The 21417-nt window shown below is 45.8% G+C and overlaps 1 protein-coding gene across 1 annotated transcript in view; it reads left to right on the top strand.

Annotated features, from left to right (window-relative positions):
* Positions 1-21417, top strand: part of efl1 (elongation factor like GTPase 1) — an 83128-nt gene that overhangs the window by 34246 nt on the left and 27465 nt on the right. The gene's annotated exons all lie outside the window — the stretch shown is intronic.

Below are 21417 nucleotides of genomic sequence, written 5' to 3'. Positions count from 1 at the left end.
TTGCTTTATGTTTTGGATCATTGTCTTGTTGGAAGACACATCTCCGTCCCAGTCTCAGGTCTTTTGCAGACTCCATCAGGTTTTCTTCCAGAATGGTCCTGTATTTGGCTCCATCCATCTTCCCATCAATTTTAACCATCTTCCCTGTCCCTGCTGAAGAAAAGCAGGCCCAAACCATGATGCTGCCACCACCATGTTTGACAGTGGAGATGGTTGTGTTCAGGGTGATGAGCTGTGTTGCTTTTCCGCCAAACATAACGTTTTGCATTGTTGCCAAAAAGTTCAATTTTGGTTTCATCTGACCAGAGCACCTTCTTCCACATGTTTGGTGTGTCTCCCAGGTGGCTTGTGGCAAACTTTAAACAACACTTTTTATGGATATCTTTTAATAAATGGCTTTCTTCTTGCCACTCTTCCATAAAGGCCAGATTTGTGCAATATACGACTGATTGTCATCCTATGGACAGAGTCTCCCACCTCAGCTGTAGATCTCTGCAGTTCATCCAGAGTGATCATGGGCCTCTTGGCTGCAGGTCTTGGTAGATTAGCAGTGGTCTGATACTCCTTCCATTTCAATATTATCGCTTGCACAGTGCTCCTTGGGATGTTTAAAGCTTGGGAAATCTTTTTGTATCCAAATCCGTCTTTAAACTTCTTCACAACAGTATCTCGGACCTGCCTGGTGTGTTCCTTGTTCTTCATGATGCTCTCTGCGCTTTTAACGGACCTCTGAGACTATCACAGTGCAGGTGCATTTATACGGAGACTTGATTACACACAGGTGGATCGTATTTATCATCATTAGTCATTTAGGTCAACATTGGATCATTCAAAGATCCTCACTGAACTTCTGGAGAGAGTTTGCTGCACTGAAAGTAAAGGTGCTGAATAATTTTGCACGCCCAATTTTTCAGTTTTTGATTTGTTAAAGTTTGAAATATCCAATAAATGTCGTTCCACTTCATGATTGTGTCCCACTTGTTGTTGATTCTTCACAAAAAAATACCGTTTTATATCTTTGTTTGAAGCCTGAAATGTGGCAAAAGGTTGCAAAGTTCAAGGGGGCCGAATACTTTCGCAAGGAACTGTATGTGTGTGTGTGTGTGTGTGTGTGTGTGTATGTTATGTAATTTATGTTATGTAATTTATGTTATGTATGTAAGTAATAGCCCACATCTTGGTTCTGAATAGTCCATGGAGTTGACCCTGACTTTGTCACACAGACTGCATTCTATGATACTATACAAAACTAACAACAAATAGGTTATGGCTGTCACCCCCCCTTTCCTCTTCTTGTGGTGGGTGGGCAGGCCTGCTCCCCCCCCCCCCTTTCCCTCTTCTTCTGGTGGGTGGGCAGGCCTGCTCCCCCCCCCCCCTTTCCCTCTTCTTCTGGTGGGTGGGCAGGCCTGCCCCCCCCCCCCCCCCTTTCCCTCTTCTTCTGGTGGGTGGGCAGGCCTGCCCCCCCTTTCCCTCTTCTTCTGGTGGGTGGGCAGGCCTGCCCCCCCCCCCCCTTTCCCTCTTCTTCTGGTGGGTGGGCAGGCCTGCTCCCCCCCCCCTTTCCCTCTTCTTGTGGTGGGTGGGCAGGCCTGCTCTCTTCCCCCCTCCCCTTTCCCCTCTTCTTGTGGTGGGTGGGCAGGCCTGCTCTCCCCCCCCTTTCCCTCTTCTTCTGGTGGGTGGGCAGGCCTGCTGAATTTCCTCCATCGGCCACAAAACATCCTCCTAATCAGTCATGCCTCCAGCTGCTTTTTAATATCGTTCACATAGCAAATGGCACCCTATTCCCTACATCAAGACACTCCAACCCTTTTCCTGGAGAGCTACCCTGTAGGTTTTTGCTCCAACCCCAGTTGTAACTAACCTGATTCAAGTTTATCAACCAGCTAGTTATTAGAATCCAGAGGGCTAGATTACAGTTGGATTAGCAGCCAGCATATTATTTCATTACAATCCTCCTCACTCTCCTTGATGCAGCAGTCTCCCTCCAGACCCATTCATTTAATTTGATTTCTCAGCTTCAAAGACTCAGCCACAGTGCTTTGATCCCCTGCTAGTATTATAGGATTATAGAATAATTCAATTATAAGATCTTATACCAAACATACGCATGTATTCGCTCACATCATCGATGTGATTTCTGGCTCATGAATATTGAAACACTGACGTGATATTTGAGTGGTTGTAGTTGAAATGCTGATGTAATTAATCTCCGTAATTAATATCACCTGATGGAGCTAATCATGTAAATGTAATTACCTAGAGAGTCTGGCAGCACAAAATAATATTTATAGAGCTGTTATCTTCCGAATAAACTCTTAAAGCCCTAGTAATATTTTACATCAATAGCAGTCAATATTAATCGTTCTCTTAATTCAGTCTCATCTGAAAGTTGTAAATTCTTGGTTATCTGCACGAACCCTGGCTATCAATTTGAATCAGCAATACAAAATTGGGTTTAATTATTTATTTACTAAATACCTGACTAATCACACAGAATTACATATACACATAATTAAATCATAACTTGATTACAAATTACGTCATAAAGGAAAACGTCCCTAGCGAGCGGAACAGATATGACAACTTGTTACACAAAGGAAAAGGGCTGGGTTTGAGTGAAAGAGCGGGAAGACTGAGGTACACCGGGAGAAGCTGTGCTATCGTAAATACAGTATCTTATGCATTCTAAATTACCGCCCATTTGGAAAAGGAAAATTACTCTGAGCTGTGCTTCGGTAGGTTGTTGGTAAATGGAAAGCCGTGTTGCCAAACCAAGTCCTTTGAAGAATGTCTCTGGTTGTCAATTGGATACGTTGTAGTAACGTCGTTGACGGGACACTCTGTCTGTTCCTTCCTAACCCTCGTTGCATCTGCTGTTGCTAACTCAACGGCTAGTCTTTAGCCTTTTGATCTGTTATATTCAGATTTTTTGAAATTGTGCATTTATATTTTAGGAGATATTTAATTCAGTCTTAAACTTTATTTGTTACCATAAGTTTATTACCGTCAAGCACATGAACAGTAGATCAGCGACTGCTAGTAGTACATTTAAACAGTCGTTACTTCACTCTCCACTGCTGTCAATAGAAAACACACATGCATACTTTACTACATTGGACATTTTAGTCATTTAGCAGACACTCTTATCCAGAGAGACTTACAGGAGCAATTATGGTTAAGTGACTTGCTCAATGGCACGTAGATAGATAGATTTCACCTAGTCAGCTCGGGGATTCGAACCTCTTAACCACTTGACTACCACCCAGCCTGTACATTTGTCCAAAATAAATAAATAAACCTAGTTGTGGGATAACGCCATAATTACATCGGTGCCAAGTAGAAGATGGATGGTGCATTTAATGTTTATCTAGTTAACGCCAATAGTTTGTCGCTCTGGTTAGAGACGTGGGCAGAATCAAACTCAGACACACACAAACTTTCATCACACCACAATGGGACCCAGCTGTATAGAAACCTAACAAAGAAAGAGAGTTTGACGTCGTCGTCCAAGTAGATGCTCCACATGGAAAGAGAAGAGGGAGAAAGCGGCAGTAGAATGAATAAAGCTGATTCAACGCCAGGCAGCTTTAGGAAAACATTTGTCTTGCGTTAGGCCTGAGCCACGCTGCCAGCGGTGAGAGGAGACGACTCAGATCTGTTGAGCAGTAGGGAGGGAGTGCACTGATCTGATCTCAACCACACCACATCACACCAGCGCTCTGACACCATTAACCAGTATAGTCCAGTACACCGCGGTGTGGGCCAGTATAGCCCAGTACAGTCTAGTCCACTGTATAGCCCAGTCCAGTGTATAGCCCAGTACAGTCTAGTCAGTGTATAGCCCAGTATAGTCTAGTACAGTGTATAGTATAGCCCTGTATAGCTCATTATAGACCAGTTCAGTATAGCTCTATATAGACCGGTAGAGTCTAGTTCCGTATAGCTCAGAGGTCAATAGTTTAGTATGGCTCATTATAGACCAGTACAGTCTAGTTATTTATGAACCAATAGTTTATTCTAGTTTGGTATAGCTCAGTTTAGTATAGCCCCATATACTACCCACCACTGCGACCTGTATGCTCTCGTTGGCTTCATATTTGTCGCCAAACCCACTGGCTCCAGGTCATCTATAAGTCTTTGCTAGGTAAAGCCCCGCCTTATCTCAGCTCACTGGTCACCATAGCAGCACCCACCCGTAGCACGCGCTCCAGCAGGTACAGTGGGGGAAAAAGTATTTAGTCTGCCACCAATTGTGCAAGTTCTCCCACTTAAAAAGATGAGAGAGGCCTGTCATTTTCATCATAGGTACACTTCAACTATGACAGACAAAATGAGAAAAAAATTATCCAGATAATCACATTGTAGGATTTTTTATGAATTTATTTGCAAATTATGGTGGAAAATAAGTATTTGGTCACCTTCAAACAAGCAAGATTTCTGGCTCTCACAGACCTGTAACTTCTTCTTTTAAGAGGCTCCTCTGTCCTCTACTCGTTACCTGTATTAATGGCACCTGTTTGTTATCAGTATAAAAGACACCTGTCCACAACCTCAAACAGTCACACTCCAAACTCCACTATGGCCAAGACAAAAGAGCTGTCAAAGGAAACCAGAATCAAAAATTGTAGACCTGCACCAGGCTGGGAAGACTGAATCTGCAATAGGTAAGCAGCTTGGTTTGAAGAAATCAACCGTGGGAGCAATTATTAGGAAATAGAAGACATACAAGATCACTGATAATCACGCAAGATCTTACCCCGTGGGGTCAAAATGATCACAAGAACGGTGAGCAAAAATCCCAGAACCACACGGGGGGACCTAGTGAATGACCTGCAGAGAGCTGGGACCAAAGTAACAAAGCCTACCATCAGTAACACACTACGCCGCCAGGGACTCAAATCCTGCAGTGCCAGACGTGTCCCCCTGCTTAAGCCAGTACATGTCCAGGCCCGTCTGAAGTTTGCTAGAGAGCATTTGGATGATCCAGAAGAAGATTGGGAGAATGTCATATGGTCAGATGAAACCAAAATAGAACTTTTTGGTAAAAACTCAACTCATCGTGTTTGGAGGACAAAGAATGCTGAGTTGCATCCAAAGAACACCATACCTACTGTGAATCATGGGGGTGGAAACATCATGCTTTGGGGCTGTTTTTCTGCAAAGGGACCAGGACGACTGATCCGTGTAAAGGAAAGAATGAATGGGGCCATGTATCGTGAGATTTTAAGTAAAACCTCCTTCCATCAGCAAGGGCATTGAAGATGAAACGTGGCTGGGTCTTTCAGCATGACAATGATCCCAAACACACCGCCCGGGCAACGAAGGAGTGGCTTCGTAAGAAGCATTTCAAGGTCCTGGAGTGGCCTAGCCAGTCTCCAGATCTCAAACCCATAGAAAATCTTTGGTGGGAGTTGAAAGCCCGTGTTGCCCAGCAACAGCCCCAAAACATCACTGCTCTAGAGGAGGTCTGCATGTAGGAATGGGCCAAAATACCAGACGTTTGACCTCTGTCATTGCCAACAAAGGGTATATAACAAAGTATTGAGAAACTTTTGTTATTGACCAAATACTTATTTTCCACCATAATTTCCAAATAAATTAATTAAAAATCCTACAATGTGATTTTCTGGGGGTTTTTCCCCCCTCATTTTGTCTGTCATAGTTGAAGTGTACCTATGATGAAAATTACAGGCCTCTCTCATCTTTTTAAGCGGGAGAACTTGCACAATTGGTGGCTGACTAAATACTTTTTTGCCCCACTGTATATTTCACTGGTCACCCCCAAAGCCAATTCCTCCTTTGGCTGCCTCTCCTTCCAGTTCTCTGCTGCCAATGACTGGAACGAACTGCAAAAATCACTGAAGCTGGAGACTTATCTCTCCTCACTTTAACTTTAAGCACCAGCTGTCAGAGCTGCTCACAGATCTGTACACAGCCCATCTGTAAATAGCCCATCCAACTACCTCATCCCCACACTGTTATTTATTTATTTTGCTCCTTTGCACCCCAGTGTCTCTACTTGCACATTCATCTTCTGCACATCTTTCACTCCGGTGTTTAAATGCTAAATTCTAATTATTTTTCCACTATGTCCTATGTATTGCCTTACCTCCCTTATCTTACCTTATTTGTACACCCTGTATATAGACTTTTTTTCCTATTGTGTTATTGACTGTATTTTTGTTTTATTCCATGTGTAACTCTGTTGTTGTTTGTGTCGCACTGCTTTGCTTTATCTTGGCCAGGTCGCAGTTGTAAATGAGAACTTGTTCTCAACTAGCCTAATTGGTTAAATAAAGGTGAACTAAATAAATAAATCTAAATTATTGGTCAGTACAGTCTATTTCAGTATAGTTCATTATAAACGAATAGTTTATTCTAGTTTAGTATAGGTCAGTACAGTCTAGTTCAGTTTAGCTCATTATAAACCAATAGTTTATTCTAGTTTATTGTAGTTCATTATACATCAGTACATTCTAGTTCAGTTTAGCTCATTATAAACCGTGTAGTTTCAGTCCTGGATGCTGAATGTTTATATCAGACAATAAATCATGGGTATGAAGCAAAAATACTTTACTTTGTATTTATGTTGGGTGCCAGTTTATTGTACCAATAAGGCACCTCAGGGGTTTGTGGTTTATGGCGAATATACCACACCTTCTCGGGCCTTATTGTTGAATTAGAGTTCAGTCTAGTCCAGTATAGCTCAGTACAGCACCGTTTTTACCTATGAATGTGATTATACAGAGAGTCAGCAGTTTTAAGTTCCTTGGTGTCCACCTCACCGAGGACTTGACATGGGCCAACAACACCACCACTCTTGTTAAGAAAGCACAACAGCATCACTACTTCCTAAGGCTTAAGAAATTCAGCATGCCACCCCGGGTCCTCTCCAAATACTACCACTGCACCATCGAGAGCATCCTGACCGGTTGCATCACAGCCTGGTATGTAAATTGCTCTGTCCACAACTGCAAGCCCTCCAGCGGGTAGTGAAGATGGTCCAGTACGTCCCAACCCATCCTGGACATCGACTCAAAATGGTGCCTGAGAAAGTCCCGCAGCATCTTCAAGGGCCCCACACAGCCCAGCCACGAACTGTTCACTCCCACACCGTTGGGCAGACGGTATCGAAGCATCAATCAATCAAATGTATTTATAAACCCCACTTACATCAGCTGATGTCATAAAGTGCTGTATAGAAACCCAGCCTAAAACTTCAAACGGCAAGCAATGCAGGTGTAGAAGCACGGTGGCTATGAAAAACTCCCTAGAGAGGCAAGAACCTATGGAAGAAACCTAGAGAGGAACCAGGCTATGAGGGTTTGTCAGTCCTCTTCAGGCTGTGCCGGGTGGAGATTATAACAGAACATGGCCAAGATGTTCAAATGTTCATAGATGAGCAGCAGGGTCAAATAATAATAATCACAGTGGTTGTAGAGGGTGCAACAGGTCAGCACCTCAGGAGTAAATGTCAGTTGGCTTTTCATAGCCGACCATCAAGAGTATCTCTAACGCTCCTGCTATCTCTAGAGAGTTGAAAACAGCAGGTCTGGGACAGGTAGCACGTCCGGTGAACAGGTCAGGGTTCCATAGCCGCAGGCAGAACAGTTGAAACTGGAGCAGCAGCTTGTCCAGGTGGACTAGGGACAGCAATGAGTCATCAGGCAAGGTAGTCCTGAGGCATGGTCCTAGGGCTCAGGTCTTCCGAGAGAAAGAAAGAAAGAAGGAGAGAAAGAGAATTAGAGAGAGCATCCTTACATTCACACAGGACACTGGATAAGACAGGAGAAATACTCCAGATATAACAGACTGACCCTAGCACCATTTCACAAACTACTGCAGCATAAATACTGGAGGCTGAGACAGGAGGGGTCGGGAGACACTGTGGCCCCATCCGACGATACACCCGGACAGGGCCAAACAGGCAGGATATAACCCCACCCACTTTGCCAATGCACAGCCCCACACAAGTAGAGGGATATCTTAGACCACTTACCATCTTGAGACAAGGCCGAGATCTCCGCCACGGCACATTGCAAGTCAAAGTCCAGAATGGCCAAGTCAAAGTCCAGACCTGAATCCAATCGAGAATCTGTGGAAAGAACTGAAAACTGCTGTTCACAAATGCTCTCCATCCAATCACTGAGCTCGAGCTGTTTTGCAAGGAGGAATGGGAAAAAAATTCAGTCTCTCATTGTGCAAAACTGATAGAGACATACCCCAAGAGACTTACAGCTGTAATCGCAGCAAAAGGTGGCGCTACAAAGTATTAACTTAAGGGGGCTGAATAATTTTGCACGCCCAATTTTTCAGTTTTTGATTTGTTAAAAAAGTTTGAAATATCCAATAAATGTCGTTCCACTTCATGATTGTGTCCCACTTGTTGTTGATTCTTCACAAAAAAGACAGTTTTATATCTTTATGTTTGAAGCCTGAAATGTGGCAAAGGGTCGCAAGGTTCAAGGGGGCCGAAAACTTTCGCAAGGCACTGTATGATGAGATTCGAAATGGTCGGTAATCTGTTTGTTGACTTGGCTTTCGAAGACCTGAGAAAGGCATGGTAGGATAGATATAGGTCTGTAGCAGTTTGGGTCAAGAGTGTCCCCCCCTTTGAAGAGGGGGATGACCGCAGCTGCTTTCCAATCTTTGGGAATCTCAGACGACACGAAAGAGAGGGTGAACAGGCTAGTAATAGGGGTGGCCACAATTTCGGCAAATCATTTTAGAAATAAAGGGTCCAGATTGTCTAGCCTGGCTGATTTGTAGGGGTCCAGATTTTGCAGCTCTTTCATAACATCAGCTGAACGTATTTGGGAGAAGGAGAAATGGGGAAGGCTTGGGCGAGTTGCTGTGGGGGGTGCAGTGCTGTTGACCGGGGTAGGAGTAGCCAGGTGGAAAGAGGCAGAGAATCCCAGTGGAACGAGGGGAACCGGCCAGGCAGAGACAGCAAGGGTGGTTCGTTGCTCCAGAGCCTTTCCGTTCACCTTCCCACTCCTGGGCCAGACTACACTCAATCATAGGACCTACTGAAGAGATGAGTCTTCAGTAAATACTTAAAGGTTGAGACCGAGTCTGTGTCTCTCACAAGCTCTATAGGAGAAAGCCCTGTCTCCAGCTGTTTGCTTAGAAATTCTAGGGACAGTAAGGAGGCCTGCGTCTTGTGACCGTAGCATACGTGTAGGTATGTACGGCAGGACCAAATCGGAAAGATAGGTAGGAGCAAGCCCATGTAATGCTTTGTAGGTTAGCAGTAAAACCTTGAAATCAGCCCTTGCCTTAACAGGAAGCTCGTGTAGAGAGGCTTGCACTGGAGTAATATGATCACATTTTCTGGTTCTAGTCAGTAATCTAGCATCCGTGTTTAGCACTAACTGAAATGTATTTAGTACTTTATCCGGGTAGCCGGAAAGTAGAGCGTTGCAGTAGTCTAACCTAAAAGTGACAAAAGCATGGATAAATTTTTCTAAATCATTTTTGGACAAAGTTTCAGATTTTTTGCGATGTCACGTAGATGGAAAAAGCTGTCATTGAAACAGTCTTGATATGAGTAACGCCGAGGTCCTTCACAGTTTTATTTGAGACAACTGTACAACCAACCATCAAAATTCATTGTCAGATTCAACAGAAGATCTCTCTGTTTCTTAGGACCTAGAACTAGCATCTCTGTTTTGTCCGAGTTTAAAAGTAGAGCATTTGCCATCCACTTCCTTATGTCTGAAACACAGGCTTCCAGGGAGGGCAATTTTGGTGCTTCACCATGTTTCATCAAAATGTACAGGACAAGTCTCTGAATATCCTTAAGTGGCATGAGGTCTGATACGAACAGGCTCAGACAGCAATCAGACTGCTGAACATTTAAACTGGACTGACAATCTGCACTGACTCTCTGCACCTAAGCACACATGCACTCACTCACGCACACAGTTATGCATTCATCTCCACACACACACACACATACACATTGCCTTCAGAAAGTATTCAGACCCCTTGTCTTTTTTCCAGATTTTTTTAGGTTACAGCCTTACTCTAAAATTGATAAAATCGTTTTTTCCCCCTCATCAATTTACACACAGTACCCGGCAATGACAAAGCAAAAACAGTTTTTTAGAAGATAAAAAAATAAAAATAATCCCATTTACATAAGTATTTTACTTAAAACACTTTACTCACTTTGTTGAAGCACCTTTGTGAGCGATTACAGCCTCGAGCCTGTAATGACATTACAAGCTAGGCACACCCTGAATTTGGGGAGTTTCTCCCATTCTTCTCTGCAGATCCTCTCAAGCTCTGTCTGGTTGGATGGGGTGCATTGCTGCACAGTTATTTTCAGGTCTCTCCAGAGATGTTTGATCGAGTTCAAGTTTGGGCTCTGGCTGGGCCACTTAAGGATATTCAGAGACTTGTCCTGAAGCCACTCCTGTGTTGTCTTGGCTGTGTGCTTAGGGTCGTTGACATGTTGGAAGGTGAACCTTCACCCTAGTCTGAGGTCTCTGAAGCGGGTTTTCATCAAGGATCTCGCTGTACTTTGCTCTATTCATCTTTCCCTCAATCCTGACTAGTCTCCCAGTCCCTGCCTCTGAAAAGCATCCCTACAGCATGATTCTGCCACCACCATGCTTCACTGTGGGGATGGTGCCAGGTTTTCTCCAGACGTGACACTTCGCGTTCATGCCAATCTTGGTTTCATCAGACCAGAGAATCTTGTTTCTCATGGTCTGAGCGTCTTTAAGTGCCTTTTGGCTAACTCCAAGCGGGCTGTCACGCAGTCGTGGGTGAACAGGGTGTACAGGAGGGGACTAAGCACGCACTAAGCATCCTATGTCTAGGATGATGGTGTTGATAGGAGCCATGATCAGCCTTTCGAAGCATATCATGGCTACCGATGTGAGTGCTATATGGCGATAGTCAATTAGGCAGGTTACCTTGGCGTTCTTGGGCAAAGGGATTATGGTGATCTGTTTGAAACATAGGTATTACAGACTGGGTCTGGGAGAGGTTAAAAATGTCAGTGAAGACACTTTTTGTACACGTCCTGGTAATCCATCTTGGCCTGCGGCCTTGTGAATGTCAACCTGTTGAAAGGTCTTACTCACATCGGCTATAGAGAGCGAGATCACACAGTCGTCCGGAACAGCTGGTGCTCATGCATGGTTCAGTGTTACTTGCCTCAAATCGAGCATAGAAGCCATTTAGCTCATCTGGTAAGGTTGCGTCACTGGGCAGCACACGGCTGGGTTTCCCTTTGTAATCCATGATAGTTTGCAAGCCCTGACACATTTGACAGGTGTCAGAATTTAACAAATTTTACTATCTTAGTCCTATGTCGACTCTTTGCCTGTTTGATGGTTCCTCGGAGGTCGTAGCAGGATTTCTAATGCTTCGATCACACCAACAGCTCCATTGCATTTTGGTAACCCAGAATGACATTAATTTCCAATGAAACGCTGCATTTTCCTTGCAGCAAATGGCAGTTGCACTGAGTTCGGTGTGTTGCATACGTTGGATTTATTGAATGTATGCGTAAAACGATATGCGTAGAAGGCTTGACAGAAATGGTAGCAGAAGGTGAATGTTGAACTTCTCTTGCATACGTATCCAGATCATGCTGCGTACTATTTTGCACTTCAACGGACCGCTTCCGCATTGAGCGCATCACTGGTACTTCCTGTTAGAGTTTTTGCTTGTAAGCAGGATTCAGGAGGATAGAGGTGTAGTCAGATTTGCCAAAGGGAGGGCGAGGGAGAGCCTTGTGTGTGGAGTAAAGGTGATCAGGAGTTTTGTTGCCTCTAGTTGCACAGGTGACATGCTGGTCAAACAGATTTCAGTTTCCCTGCATTAAAATTACCAGCCACGAGAAATGCTTTTGGTGTGCATTTTCTTGTTTGGTTATGGCCTTACACAGCTCGTTGAGTGCGGTTTGTGCTAGTAAATAGACAGCTGTGAAAATATAGATAAACTCTCTTGGTAAATAGTGTGGTCTGCAGCTTATCATGAGGTAGTCTAACTCAGGCGAGCGAAAGCTTGAGACCTTAACATTTAGATATCTTACACCAGCTGCTCTTAACAAGGAGACACACCCCTCCGTCTTAATCTTACCCGAGGCTGACATCCTATCTAGACGATGCATGAAGAAACCCGCGAGCTATACTATATTGTCCTTGTCACATAGAGTTCATCCAATTTGTTCTCCAGTGACTGCACATTCGCCAGCAGAACAGAGGGCAATGGCGGTCTATTTGTTCGCCAACGTAACCTCGTTAGGAGGCCGCCTCACACACAAAATAGCAGAATTGGTCAGGAGCCTGTAAAACGTCTTCTATCCACTTCAGTGTCATCTTCAGTGTGGGACACGTCACCCTGGTGATCTAACCCTGAAGAGGATGTGACTCTAGGGGGCACAGATGTCTCGGTTAGACCCTTGTAGTGGTTGAGTCAGGGGAGTGTGTTTGGTATGTGTGTGTCTATACCTGTCACAGAGGGATTGAGTAGGGTGAGATTAAGTTGTTTTGGCACGTGAGATGGGCTCGGGTGCGGGGGGGTGTATATTTCCGCCAGAGCCACTCAATCATCTCTTATTCAACCGTCCTTGATACACTTTCACGTCCCAGTAGAAACCCTGCTGCTGCATTCAGACAGTCATCTAACACTTCTCTACTCCCCCCCAGAGTTTATTGACCAGCTCTCTTCTTTCTTTCCTCTTCTTATCCTCCCATGCACCTTCTCTCTTTATATCTTGCTCTCTTTCTTTCTAGCTCACTCGCTCTCTCGGTTCCTTCCCCTCTTATTTTCCTCTCTCTCACCTTCTCCCTCCTCCACCTCTCTCTCTCCCTCCTGCCTCTCTCTACATCTCTCTTGTATAACCTAGATTTGAAACTTTCCTGAAAATGCAGCCTTTGAGGGAGTGTTGTTAAGGATTCTCTTTTTCTCTTTTTGGGAGAGAGATGAGGGAGGGAGGGGAGGGAGAGAGATGAGGGAGAGAGATGAGGAGAGATGAGGAGAGAGATGAGGGAGAGAGATGAGGGAGAGAGATGAGGGAGAGAGATGAGGGAGAGAGATGAGGGAGAGAGATGAGGGAGGGGGAGATGAGGGAGGGAGGGGGGAGGGAGAGAGATGGAGATGAGGGGAGGGAGAGGGAGGGAGAGAGATGAGGGAGAGAGATGAGGGGGAGGGAGGGGAGGGGAGAGATGATGAGGGAGGGAGGGAGGGAGGGAGAGAGATGAGGGAGGGAGATGAGGGAGAGAGATGAGGGAGAGAGATGAGGGAGAGAGATGAGGGAGAGAGATGAGGGAGGGGGGAGGGAGGGAGATGAGGGAGAGGGAGGGAGAGAGGAGGGAGAGAGATGAGGGAGGGAGGGGGGGGAGAGATGAGGGAGGGGGAGGGAGATGAGGGAGGGAGGGGGAGGGAGGAGGGAGAGGGAGGGAGAGAGATGAGGGAGGGAGGGGGAGGGAGGGAGATGGGGAGAGATGAGGGAGAGGGAGGGGGGAGGGGAGGGAGGGGATGGGAGAGAGATGAGGGAGGGAGATGAGGGAGGGAGGGAGGGAGATGAGGGAGAGAGATGAGGGAGGGAGATGAGGGAGAGAGATGAGGGAGAGAGATGAGGGAGAGACAGAGAGAGTCAGAGAGAGTCAGAGAGGGCAAGAAAAAGAGAGGGAGAGAGAGACCGCAGGGTAGAAGGGGGGGATCCCCCGTTGACAAGCCTTCTCCGTTTGATTGCCTGTCTTTGAGTCAGTGATGTTGAGGGTTGCAAAATTCCAGTAACTTTCCCAAGTTTTCCAGAAATCCTGGCTGGAAGACATCGGATTTCCTGCTTATTCCCCTCTAATTTCAGGTTTCTTCCAACTGTGACTTCTGGGAATTTTGGAAAATTACTGACATTTTTCAATCCTAGAGCTGTTAGTGTTTTTCTCTACTCCTGGTGTCTTGACCATAGTTTATACACATTATTGTTTTAATCAGTACACCTCTGGTTTGAATACATCATCCTGAAGAAGGCACAGTGATGCCGAAACATTGCTGTTTTACCCAATAAATGACTGTGAGTTTATATATAGAGTGTAACTCTTTATTTTTTACAGCTTACAGTTTATTTGCTGTTAGTCAGCACCTCAACACTAAATCATTTTCTCTGGGTGTCCTCCAGGTCATGCTTTTTAATGGAATACATTAAACCAACATATTTTGCGGGGTCTTCGGCAGCAGGTAGCCTAGCGGTTAGAGGGGCAAGCCAGCAGCAGTATGGTTGCCAGTTCGAATCCCTGGTCTAACCGGAAAAATCGTGCGGGAAGTGATCTGGCAGCTGAAGGGTTGCTGGTATCAAATTCTAGATGCCATTGCCTGTCGTTGTTCCCTTAAACCCACAACAGCCGGTCAACAGGTTCCGTAGTTTGGCAGCCCCCCTCTCCAACCTGTGTGTGTGAGTCTTTTAGAGAGGTTGGGGTAAAGCGGAAGTCAAATTTCCATTGGACCTTGTCTACAAATGGACGAATAAAGTGATCTTAGTCTTGGTGCCTAGGACAGGGTCTTACTATCTAACATGACATCTCTACATCTTAACCTGTACATCTCTGGTTGATCCTATCCAAATGCTGTGTTAAGACCCACTGATGGGTCATGGGTAATAGGATTTGGATCTGGGAGCGACTCGGGATGGGACTGGATCCTAGTATCTAACATCTGTCTTGTGTACTTAGTCGGGTCACATGGACAACTAGCAGCTCTAGGTGGGTCAGTTAAATGGGAGGGAACCACTGGCCTAGATAGCTGCTAGATACCTGGAGGATGAGCTGTTGTCACCTTAGCTACTAAGACAGGTCAGTGGTGTTTGTGTGTGTGTGTGTGTGCGTGCTTGCATGTGTCCTTGTGATCTATTGTCTTTTGTGTCAAGTGCTCAAGCTAGAAGTCGCCCTTAGCCACAGATCTAGGCTCAGCTTACCATCCCTCACAGCCTACCTTAACCATTAGGTGGTGGAGTACACACTGACTTTAGATCAGTGTGCAAGGCAAGGGTCATTGTACTCTATATCCCTTCAGCTGTTGCGTCAGCAGGCCAGTAGATAGTGTTGGAGCTGGGCTGGAACAAAGCCTGTACGTTATCGTATCCCCTATTGTGAGCTACAAAGTGCGCTAGGCTGCTCCCTCTTTCAATGTCTTTTACTGCATCCCAAATTGCACCCTGTTCCCTATATAATGCACTAGTTTCGACCAGAGCCCTGTGGACCCTTAGTCAAAAGTAGTCTACTAAAGATGGAAGGGTGCCATTTCAAACGAAGCCAGTGTCTTTGTCTCAGATGGCCTTGTACCGTAAGTAGCGTTTGCCGGCCAGTAGATGGAACCAGAGAGGTGGCTAAAGCCATGCCTCGCACGTGGTTGTCTGGCTCTCCCTTCGACATGTTCTGTCAGACAGAGAGAGGACAAAGCACTGAGAAAGACACTGTTAGCAGTTGCAGACATAGATACAGTGTCGGTTTCAAAGGTTTCCGTAGGCCCAGGTAGATAAAGATAGATATATACAGTACCAGTCAAAAGTTTGGACACACCTACTCATTCAAGGGTTTTTCTTTATTTTTACCATTCTCTACATTGTAGAATAATAGTGAAGACATCAACACTATGAATTAACACATGGAATCCTGTAGTAACCAGAAAAGTGTTAAACAAATCAAAATATATTTTATATTTGAGTTTCTTCAAAGTAGCAACCCTTTGCCTTGATGACAGTTTTAATCAAAGTGTATTTGTCATTTTGCCGAATACAACAGACCTTACCGTGAAATGCTTACTTACAGGCCCTAACCAACAGTGCAATTTTTAAGTAAAAAATAGGTATTAGGTGAACAATAAAGAAATTGTGGAGTGGTTGAAAAATTAGTTTAAATGACACGATCCTAAGTGTATGTACATTTCTGACATCAACTGTACATTTGGTTAATATTTTTTGTGGGTATTTTCTGACTTTGTTGAACCGATAGATAGAGAGGGTGACAGTGGGGAAAGATGTAGGTTGTGTCAAATGGCAGTATATCACATTGAAACCTATATTGACACTGTAGACGTGCTGGAGGCTGTGGCATTTCCGCTAGACCTGCCAGGCCACCCAGGCTAATGTCCTTGTCCCATTCTGTACTGCATGTGCTGTAGCCAACTCTTTTGTCATTAATTGTCATGATACATGACAAGTTGGCTTCAGCCCAGTGAAGGATGAGGCTACCTGACTGTTATTTACCAGGGTTAAGGGTCCCGGACCTTCAACGAGGAGTCGCACTCCAAACACAGAGATTTAGATTTTGGGTGAAAGATGTTCTATTCATTGCTGATGGACCTCATCTAGGAGAATTCAATGCCTGGTTATTCTTGAGTAGGGTGAGAACTTCAGTGAGTCATGGTTTGCTATTTTGAGAACATCGGGGACCTGCGTTGACTCCCACACAACATGTGGCCTTGCTTCTATGTCTGCTCGTTCTGTTCTGTTCATTAGTGTGTGATAAAGGTATTTAAGATTTGAACATCGTAATTAAACAAAGACCTACCAGAGTTGCTTGTCTCTGCAAACAAAAGAATTGGCTGTACAAGACACCTGTTTGTAATCTACAGCAAAATGACAAAGACAGACGCCACATTACCGTCGGTGATCGTTCAATGTGGTGTCCCTAGCTGACCAGTATGGTCTAAGGGAGGGTTCTCACCTGATGGCCTGTATCCGCACCATAATCTCTTCTCTCTTGAGGAGGGAGGGGGAGAAACAAACAGAGAGAGGAGGAGAGGAAGGGAGAGACACGGAAAGAGGAGAACCCAGAATGAGGGAGGGAGGGAGAGCGATACGGACAAAGAGAAAACCGAGAAAGAGGGGGAAAGGGTTAAACGGAGAGAGCAAAGGAGAGAGAGGGGGAATGTGGTCTAATGATGTGGTGGCAGGAGGCAGCAGTGTGAGAATGCTTGGCTGGGGGAGCACATGCTGGACAGATGCTGATGCCATTAGGGCAACATCCCAAATGGAATGCTATTCTATATATAGTGCTCTACTTTTGATCAGGACCTATTCGACTCTGGTCAAAAGTAGTGCACTATGTAGGGAATAAGGTGCCATTTGGGACGAAGCCAACAAGTAGCAGAGTGCTGAGCACAGCAGTTCATCTCTCTCTCCACACTACTTCTCCACATGGCTGTTCTGTTCACCAACCCTGTTCTTCCTTTAACTCAAAACAAACCTGCTACTCCAGGGCTCCGTACACACACGTACGCAGAGACACACTCGTACAAAAACATGCAAACACACACACAGGCACGAACACACACACACTTGCATGAATTTACACACACACACACTCTGCCTCCTGTCTAGGAACATATTTTCTAAATCATGTGTCCTGGTTTCCAAGGCTCAATAAATATATGCTGGAGCTGTTATAGAAACCAGAGGAAAAAACATCCAGACGTCTTAACTTATACAAGGTGTGTGTTCGTGCCTGTGTGTGTGTGCATGCTTGCTTGCTTTCGTGTGAGTGTGTGCGTGCTTGCTTGCTTTTGTGTGTGTGTGTGTGCTTGCTTGCTTGCTTTTGTGTGTGTGTGTGTGTGTGTGTGTGTGTGTGTGTGTGCTGGTTTTCGGGTCTTAGTAGTCCTAAAATAACCCTGGCTGAGGGAGAGCTCCAGTATTCACTAGGTGGAGAAATAAATGTGGCTCTGATGTTTCTGCCTGAGTGGAAAATACAGCAGGGCACTTAATGTCTGGAGACTTGACTCCAACCCCCCGACCAACCTGTCTGTCAATCTATCTACAGTGCTACGTAACAGCCTTATTCTAAAATTGATGAAAAAAATATTTAAAAAATCCCTCATCAATCTACACACAATACCCCATAATGACAAAGCAAAAATAAGTTTGTAGAAATGTTTGCAAATGTATTAAAAATAAAAATTTGATCTCACATTTACATACACTACCGTTCAAAAGTTTGGGGTCAATTAGAAATGTCCTTGTTTTTGAAAGAAAATCACTTTTTTTGTCCATTAAAATAACATAAAATTAATCAGAAATACAGTGTAGACATTGTTAATTTTGTAAGTGACTATTGTAGCTGGAAACGGTAGATTTTTTTATGGAATATCTACATAGGCCCATTTTCAGAAACCCATCACTCCTGTGTTCCAATGGCACGTTGTGTTAGCTAATCCAAGTTTATAATTTTAAAAGGCTAATTTATCATTAGAAAAATCTTTTACAATTGTTAGCACAGCTGAAAACTGCTGATTACAAAAACAATAAAACTGGCCTTTTTTAGACAAGTTGAGTATCTGGAGCATCAGCATTTGTGAAGGCCAGCATGCCGGAGTTACCTCCTAACTGTTGATGTTGAGACTGGTGTTTTGTGGGTACTATTTAATGAAGCTGCCAGTTGAGGACTTGTGAGGCATCTGTTTCCCAAACTAGACACTCTAATGTAACCTTTGCCCCAGTCTGAGAACCTTCTCCAGGGATCTCAGGACTTCATCAAGGATCTCTCTGTACTTTGCTCTGTTCATCTTTCCCTAGATCCTGACTAGTCTCCCAGTCCCTGAAAAACATCCCCACAGCATGATGCTGCCACCACCATGCTTCACTGTAGAGATGGTGCCATGTTTCCTCCAGAATGACACTTGGTATTCAGGCCAAATAATTAAATCTTGGTTTCATCAGACCAGGGAATCTTTTTTTTCGTGGTCTGAGTCCTTTTAGGTGCCTTTTGGCAAGTGGGCTGTCATGTGCCTTTTACTGAGGAGTGGCTTCCGTCTGGCCACTCTACCATATAGGCCTGATTGATGGAGTGCTGCAGAGATGGTTGAGATGGTTGTCCTTCTGGAAGGTCCTCCCATCTCCACAGAGAAACTCTGGAGCTCTGTCAGAGTGACCATCGTGTTCTTTGTCTCCTCCCTGACCAAGGCCCTTCTCCCCCAATTGCTCAGTTTGGCCGTGCGGCCAGCTCTAGGAAGAGTCTTAGTGCTTCTAAACTTCCATTTAAGAATGATGGAGGCCACTGTATTCTTTGAGACCTTCAATGCTGCAGACATTTTTGGTACCCTTCCCCAGATCTGTGCCTCGACACAATCCTGTCTCGGAGCTCTCTGACAATTTCTTCAACCTCATGGCTTGGTTTTTGCTCTGACAGGCACTGTCAACCTTGGGACCTTGTATAGACAATATGTGCCTTTCCAACTCATGTCCAATCAATTGGATTTACAACAGCTGGACTCCAAGTTGAAGAAATATCTCAAGGATGATCAATGGAAACAGGATGCACCTGAGCTCAATTTCGAGTCTCTTAGCAGTGAGAGTGAACACTTATTTACATAAGGTATTTCTGCAAAAATGTCTAAACCTGATTTCAATTTGTCATTATGGGGTATTGTGTGTTAATTGAGGTAAAAAAAAAAAATAATGAATACATTTTTAGGATAAGTCTGTATGTCACAATCGTCGTAAGAAGCGGACCAAAATGCAGCGTGGCACGTGTTCATGATGATATTTTAATTAAAGAAAAGCACTGAACACCGAATACAAAACAATAAATGAAAAAACGACCGTGAAGCTATATACCAAAATGTGCTGACACAAGCAACTAACATAGACAATCACCCACAACCCACAATGACAAAACAGGCTACCTAAATATGGTTCCCAATCAGAGACAACGACTAACACCTGCCTTTGATTGAGAACCATATCAGGCCAAACACAGAAACAGACAAACGAGACATCCAACATAGAATGCCCACTCAGATCATACCCTGACCAAACAAAACATAGAAACATACAAAGCAAACTATGATCAGGATGTGACAGTAGCAGCTCTGGACTGAGGGGAAGCTCTGGACTGAGGGGAAGCTCTGGACTGAGGGGCAGCTCTGGACTGAGGGGCAGCTGCGGACTGAGGGGCAGCTGCGGACTGAGGGGCAGCTCCGGACTGAGGGGCAGCTCCGGACTGAGGGGCAGCTCCGGACTGAGGGGCAGCTCCGGACTGAGGGGCAGCTCCGGACTGAGGGGCAGCTCCTGGCTGGCTGGCGGCTCTGGCAGCTCCTGGCTGGCTGGCGGCTCTGGCAGCTCCTGGCTGGCTGGCTGCTCTGGCAGCTCCTGGCTGGCTGGCGGCTCTGGCAGCTCCTGGCTGGCTGGCGGCTCTTGCAGCTCCTGGCTGGCTGGCGGCTCTGGCAGCTCTGGACTGGCGGGAGACTAGCAGCTCTGGAGAGACGGGAGACTAGCAGCTCTGGAGAGACGGGAGACTCTAGCAGCTCTGGAGAGACGGGAGATTCTGGCGGCGTTGGAGAGGAGGAAGGCTCTAGCGGCGCTGGACAGGCGGGAGCACCTGTAGACAAAGGACGGAGAGACAGCCTGGTGCGGGGGGCTGCCACCGGAGGGCTGGTGCGTGGAGGTGGCACTGGATGGACCGGACCGTGAAGGCGTACTGGAGATCTTGAGAGCAGGGCTGGCACCATCCGCCCTGGCTGGATCTTCACCCTTGCCCGGCAGATGTGGGGAGATGGGATGTAGCGCATCGGGCTAAGCACGCGTACTGGGGACACCGTGCGTTCCACCGCATAACACGGTGCCTGACCAGTACAACGCCCGCCACAGTTAGCACTGCTAGGAGCACTGTAGCGCTGAGCTGGCACAGGACGTGCAGGGCTAGGGAGGTGCACAGGAGGCCTGGTGCGTGAGGCTGGCACAGTCTTCACCAGACGACTAGCACGCACCTCAGGACGAGTATGGAGAGCTGACCCAGGTGCCATCAAATCCCGACACGCTACGTCAGGCGAATGTTGTGCCTCATACACCAACACAGCACCTCCCTCATAACTCTCTCCTCCAATTTCCCCATTAACTCCTTCACTGTCTCTGCTTCGCTCACCTCCAACACCGGCTCTGGTTCTGGTTTCCTCCTTGGCTCCTTACTGTAAACAGGGGGAGTTGGCTCAGGTCTGACTCCTGACTCTTCCACACTCTCCCTGTGCCCCTCCCCAATACATTTTTGGAGCTGCCTCTCGGGCTTCCAGCCGCGCTGCTGTGACAGCTCCTCGTAACGCTGCCTCTCTGCTTTCTCTGCCTCCAGCTCTGCTTTGGGGCGGTGATATTCCCCTGGCTCTGTCCAGGGACCTTTTCCGTCCAACTCGTCCTCCCATGTCCCTGAGTATTGTGATGCTGGCTGCTGCTGCTGCTGCCCGTTACCACGCCGCTTGGTCCTTGGTTGGTGGGTGATTCTGTCATGATCGTTGTAAGAAGCGGACCAAAATGCAGCGTGGTACGTGTTCATGATGATATTTTAATTAAAGAAAAGCACTGAACACTGAATACAAAACAATAAACGAAAAACGACCGTGAAGCTATATACCAAAATGTGCTGACACAAGCAACTAACATAGACAATCACCCACAACCCACAATGACAAAACAGG

This window comes from Oncorhynchus masou, chromosome 2 (genome assembly GCF_036934945.1).
Source record: "Oncorhynchus masou masou isolate Uvic2021 chromosome 2, UVic_Omas_1.1, whole genome shotgun sequence".
In the NCBI taxonomy this organism is placed as follows: Eukaryota; Metazoa; Chordata; class Actinopteri; order Salmoniformes; family Salmonidae; genus Oncorhynchus; species Oncorhynchus masou.
Note: the sequence above shows the minus strand (reverse complement) of the source record. Positions and strands in the feature narration are given on the sequence as shown.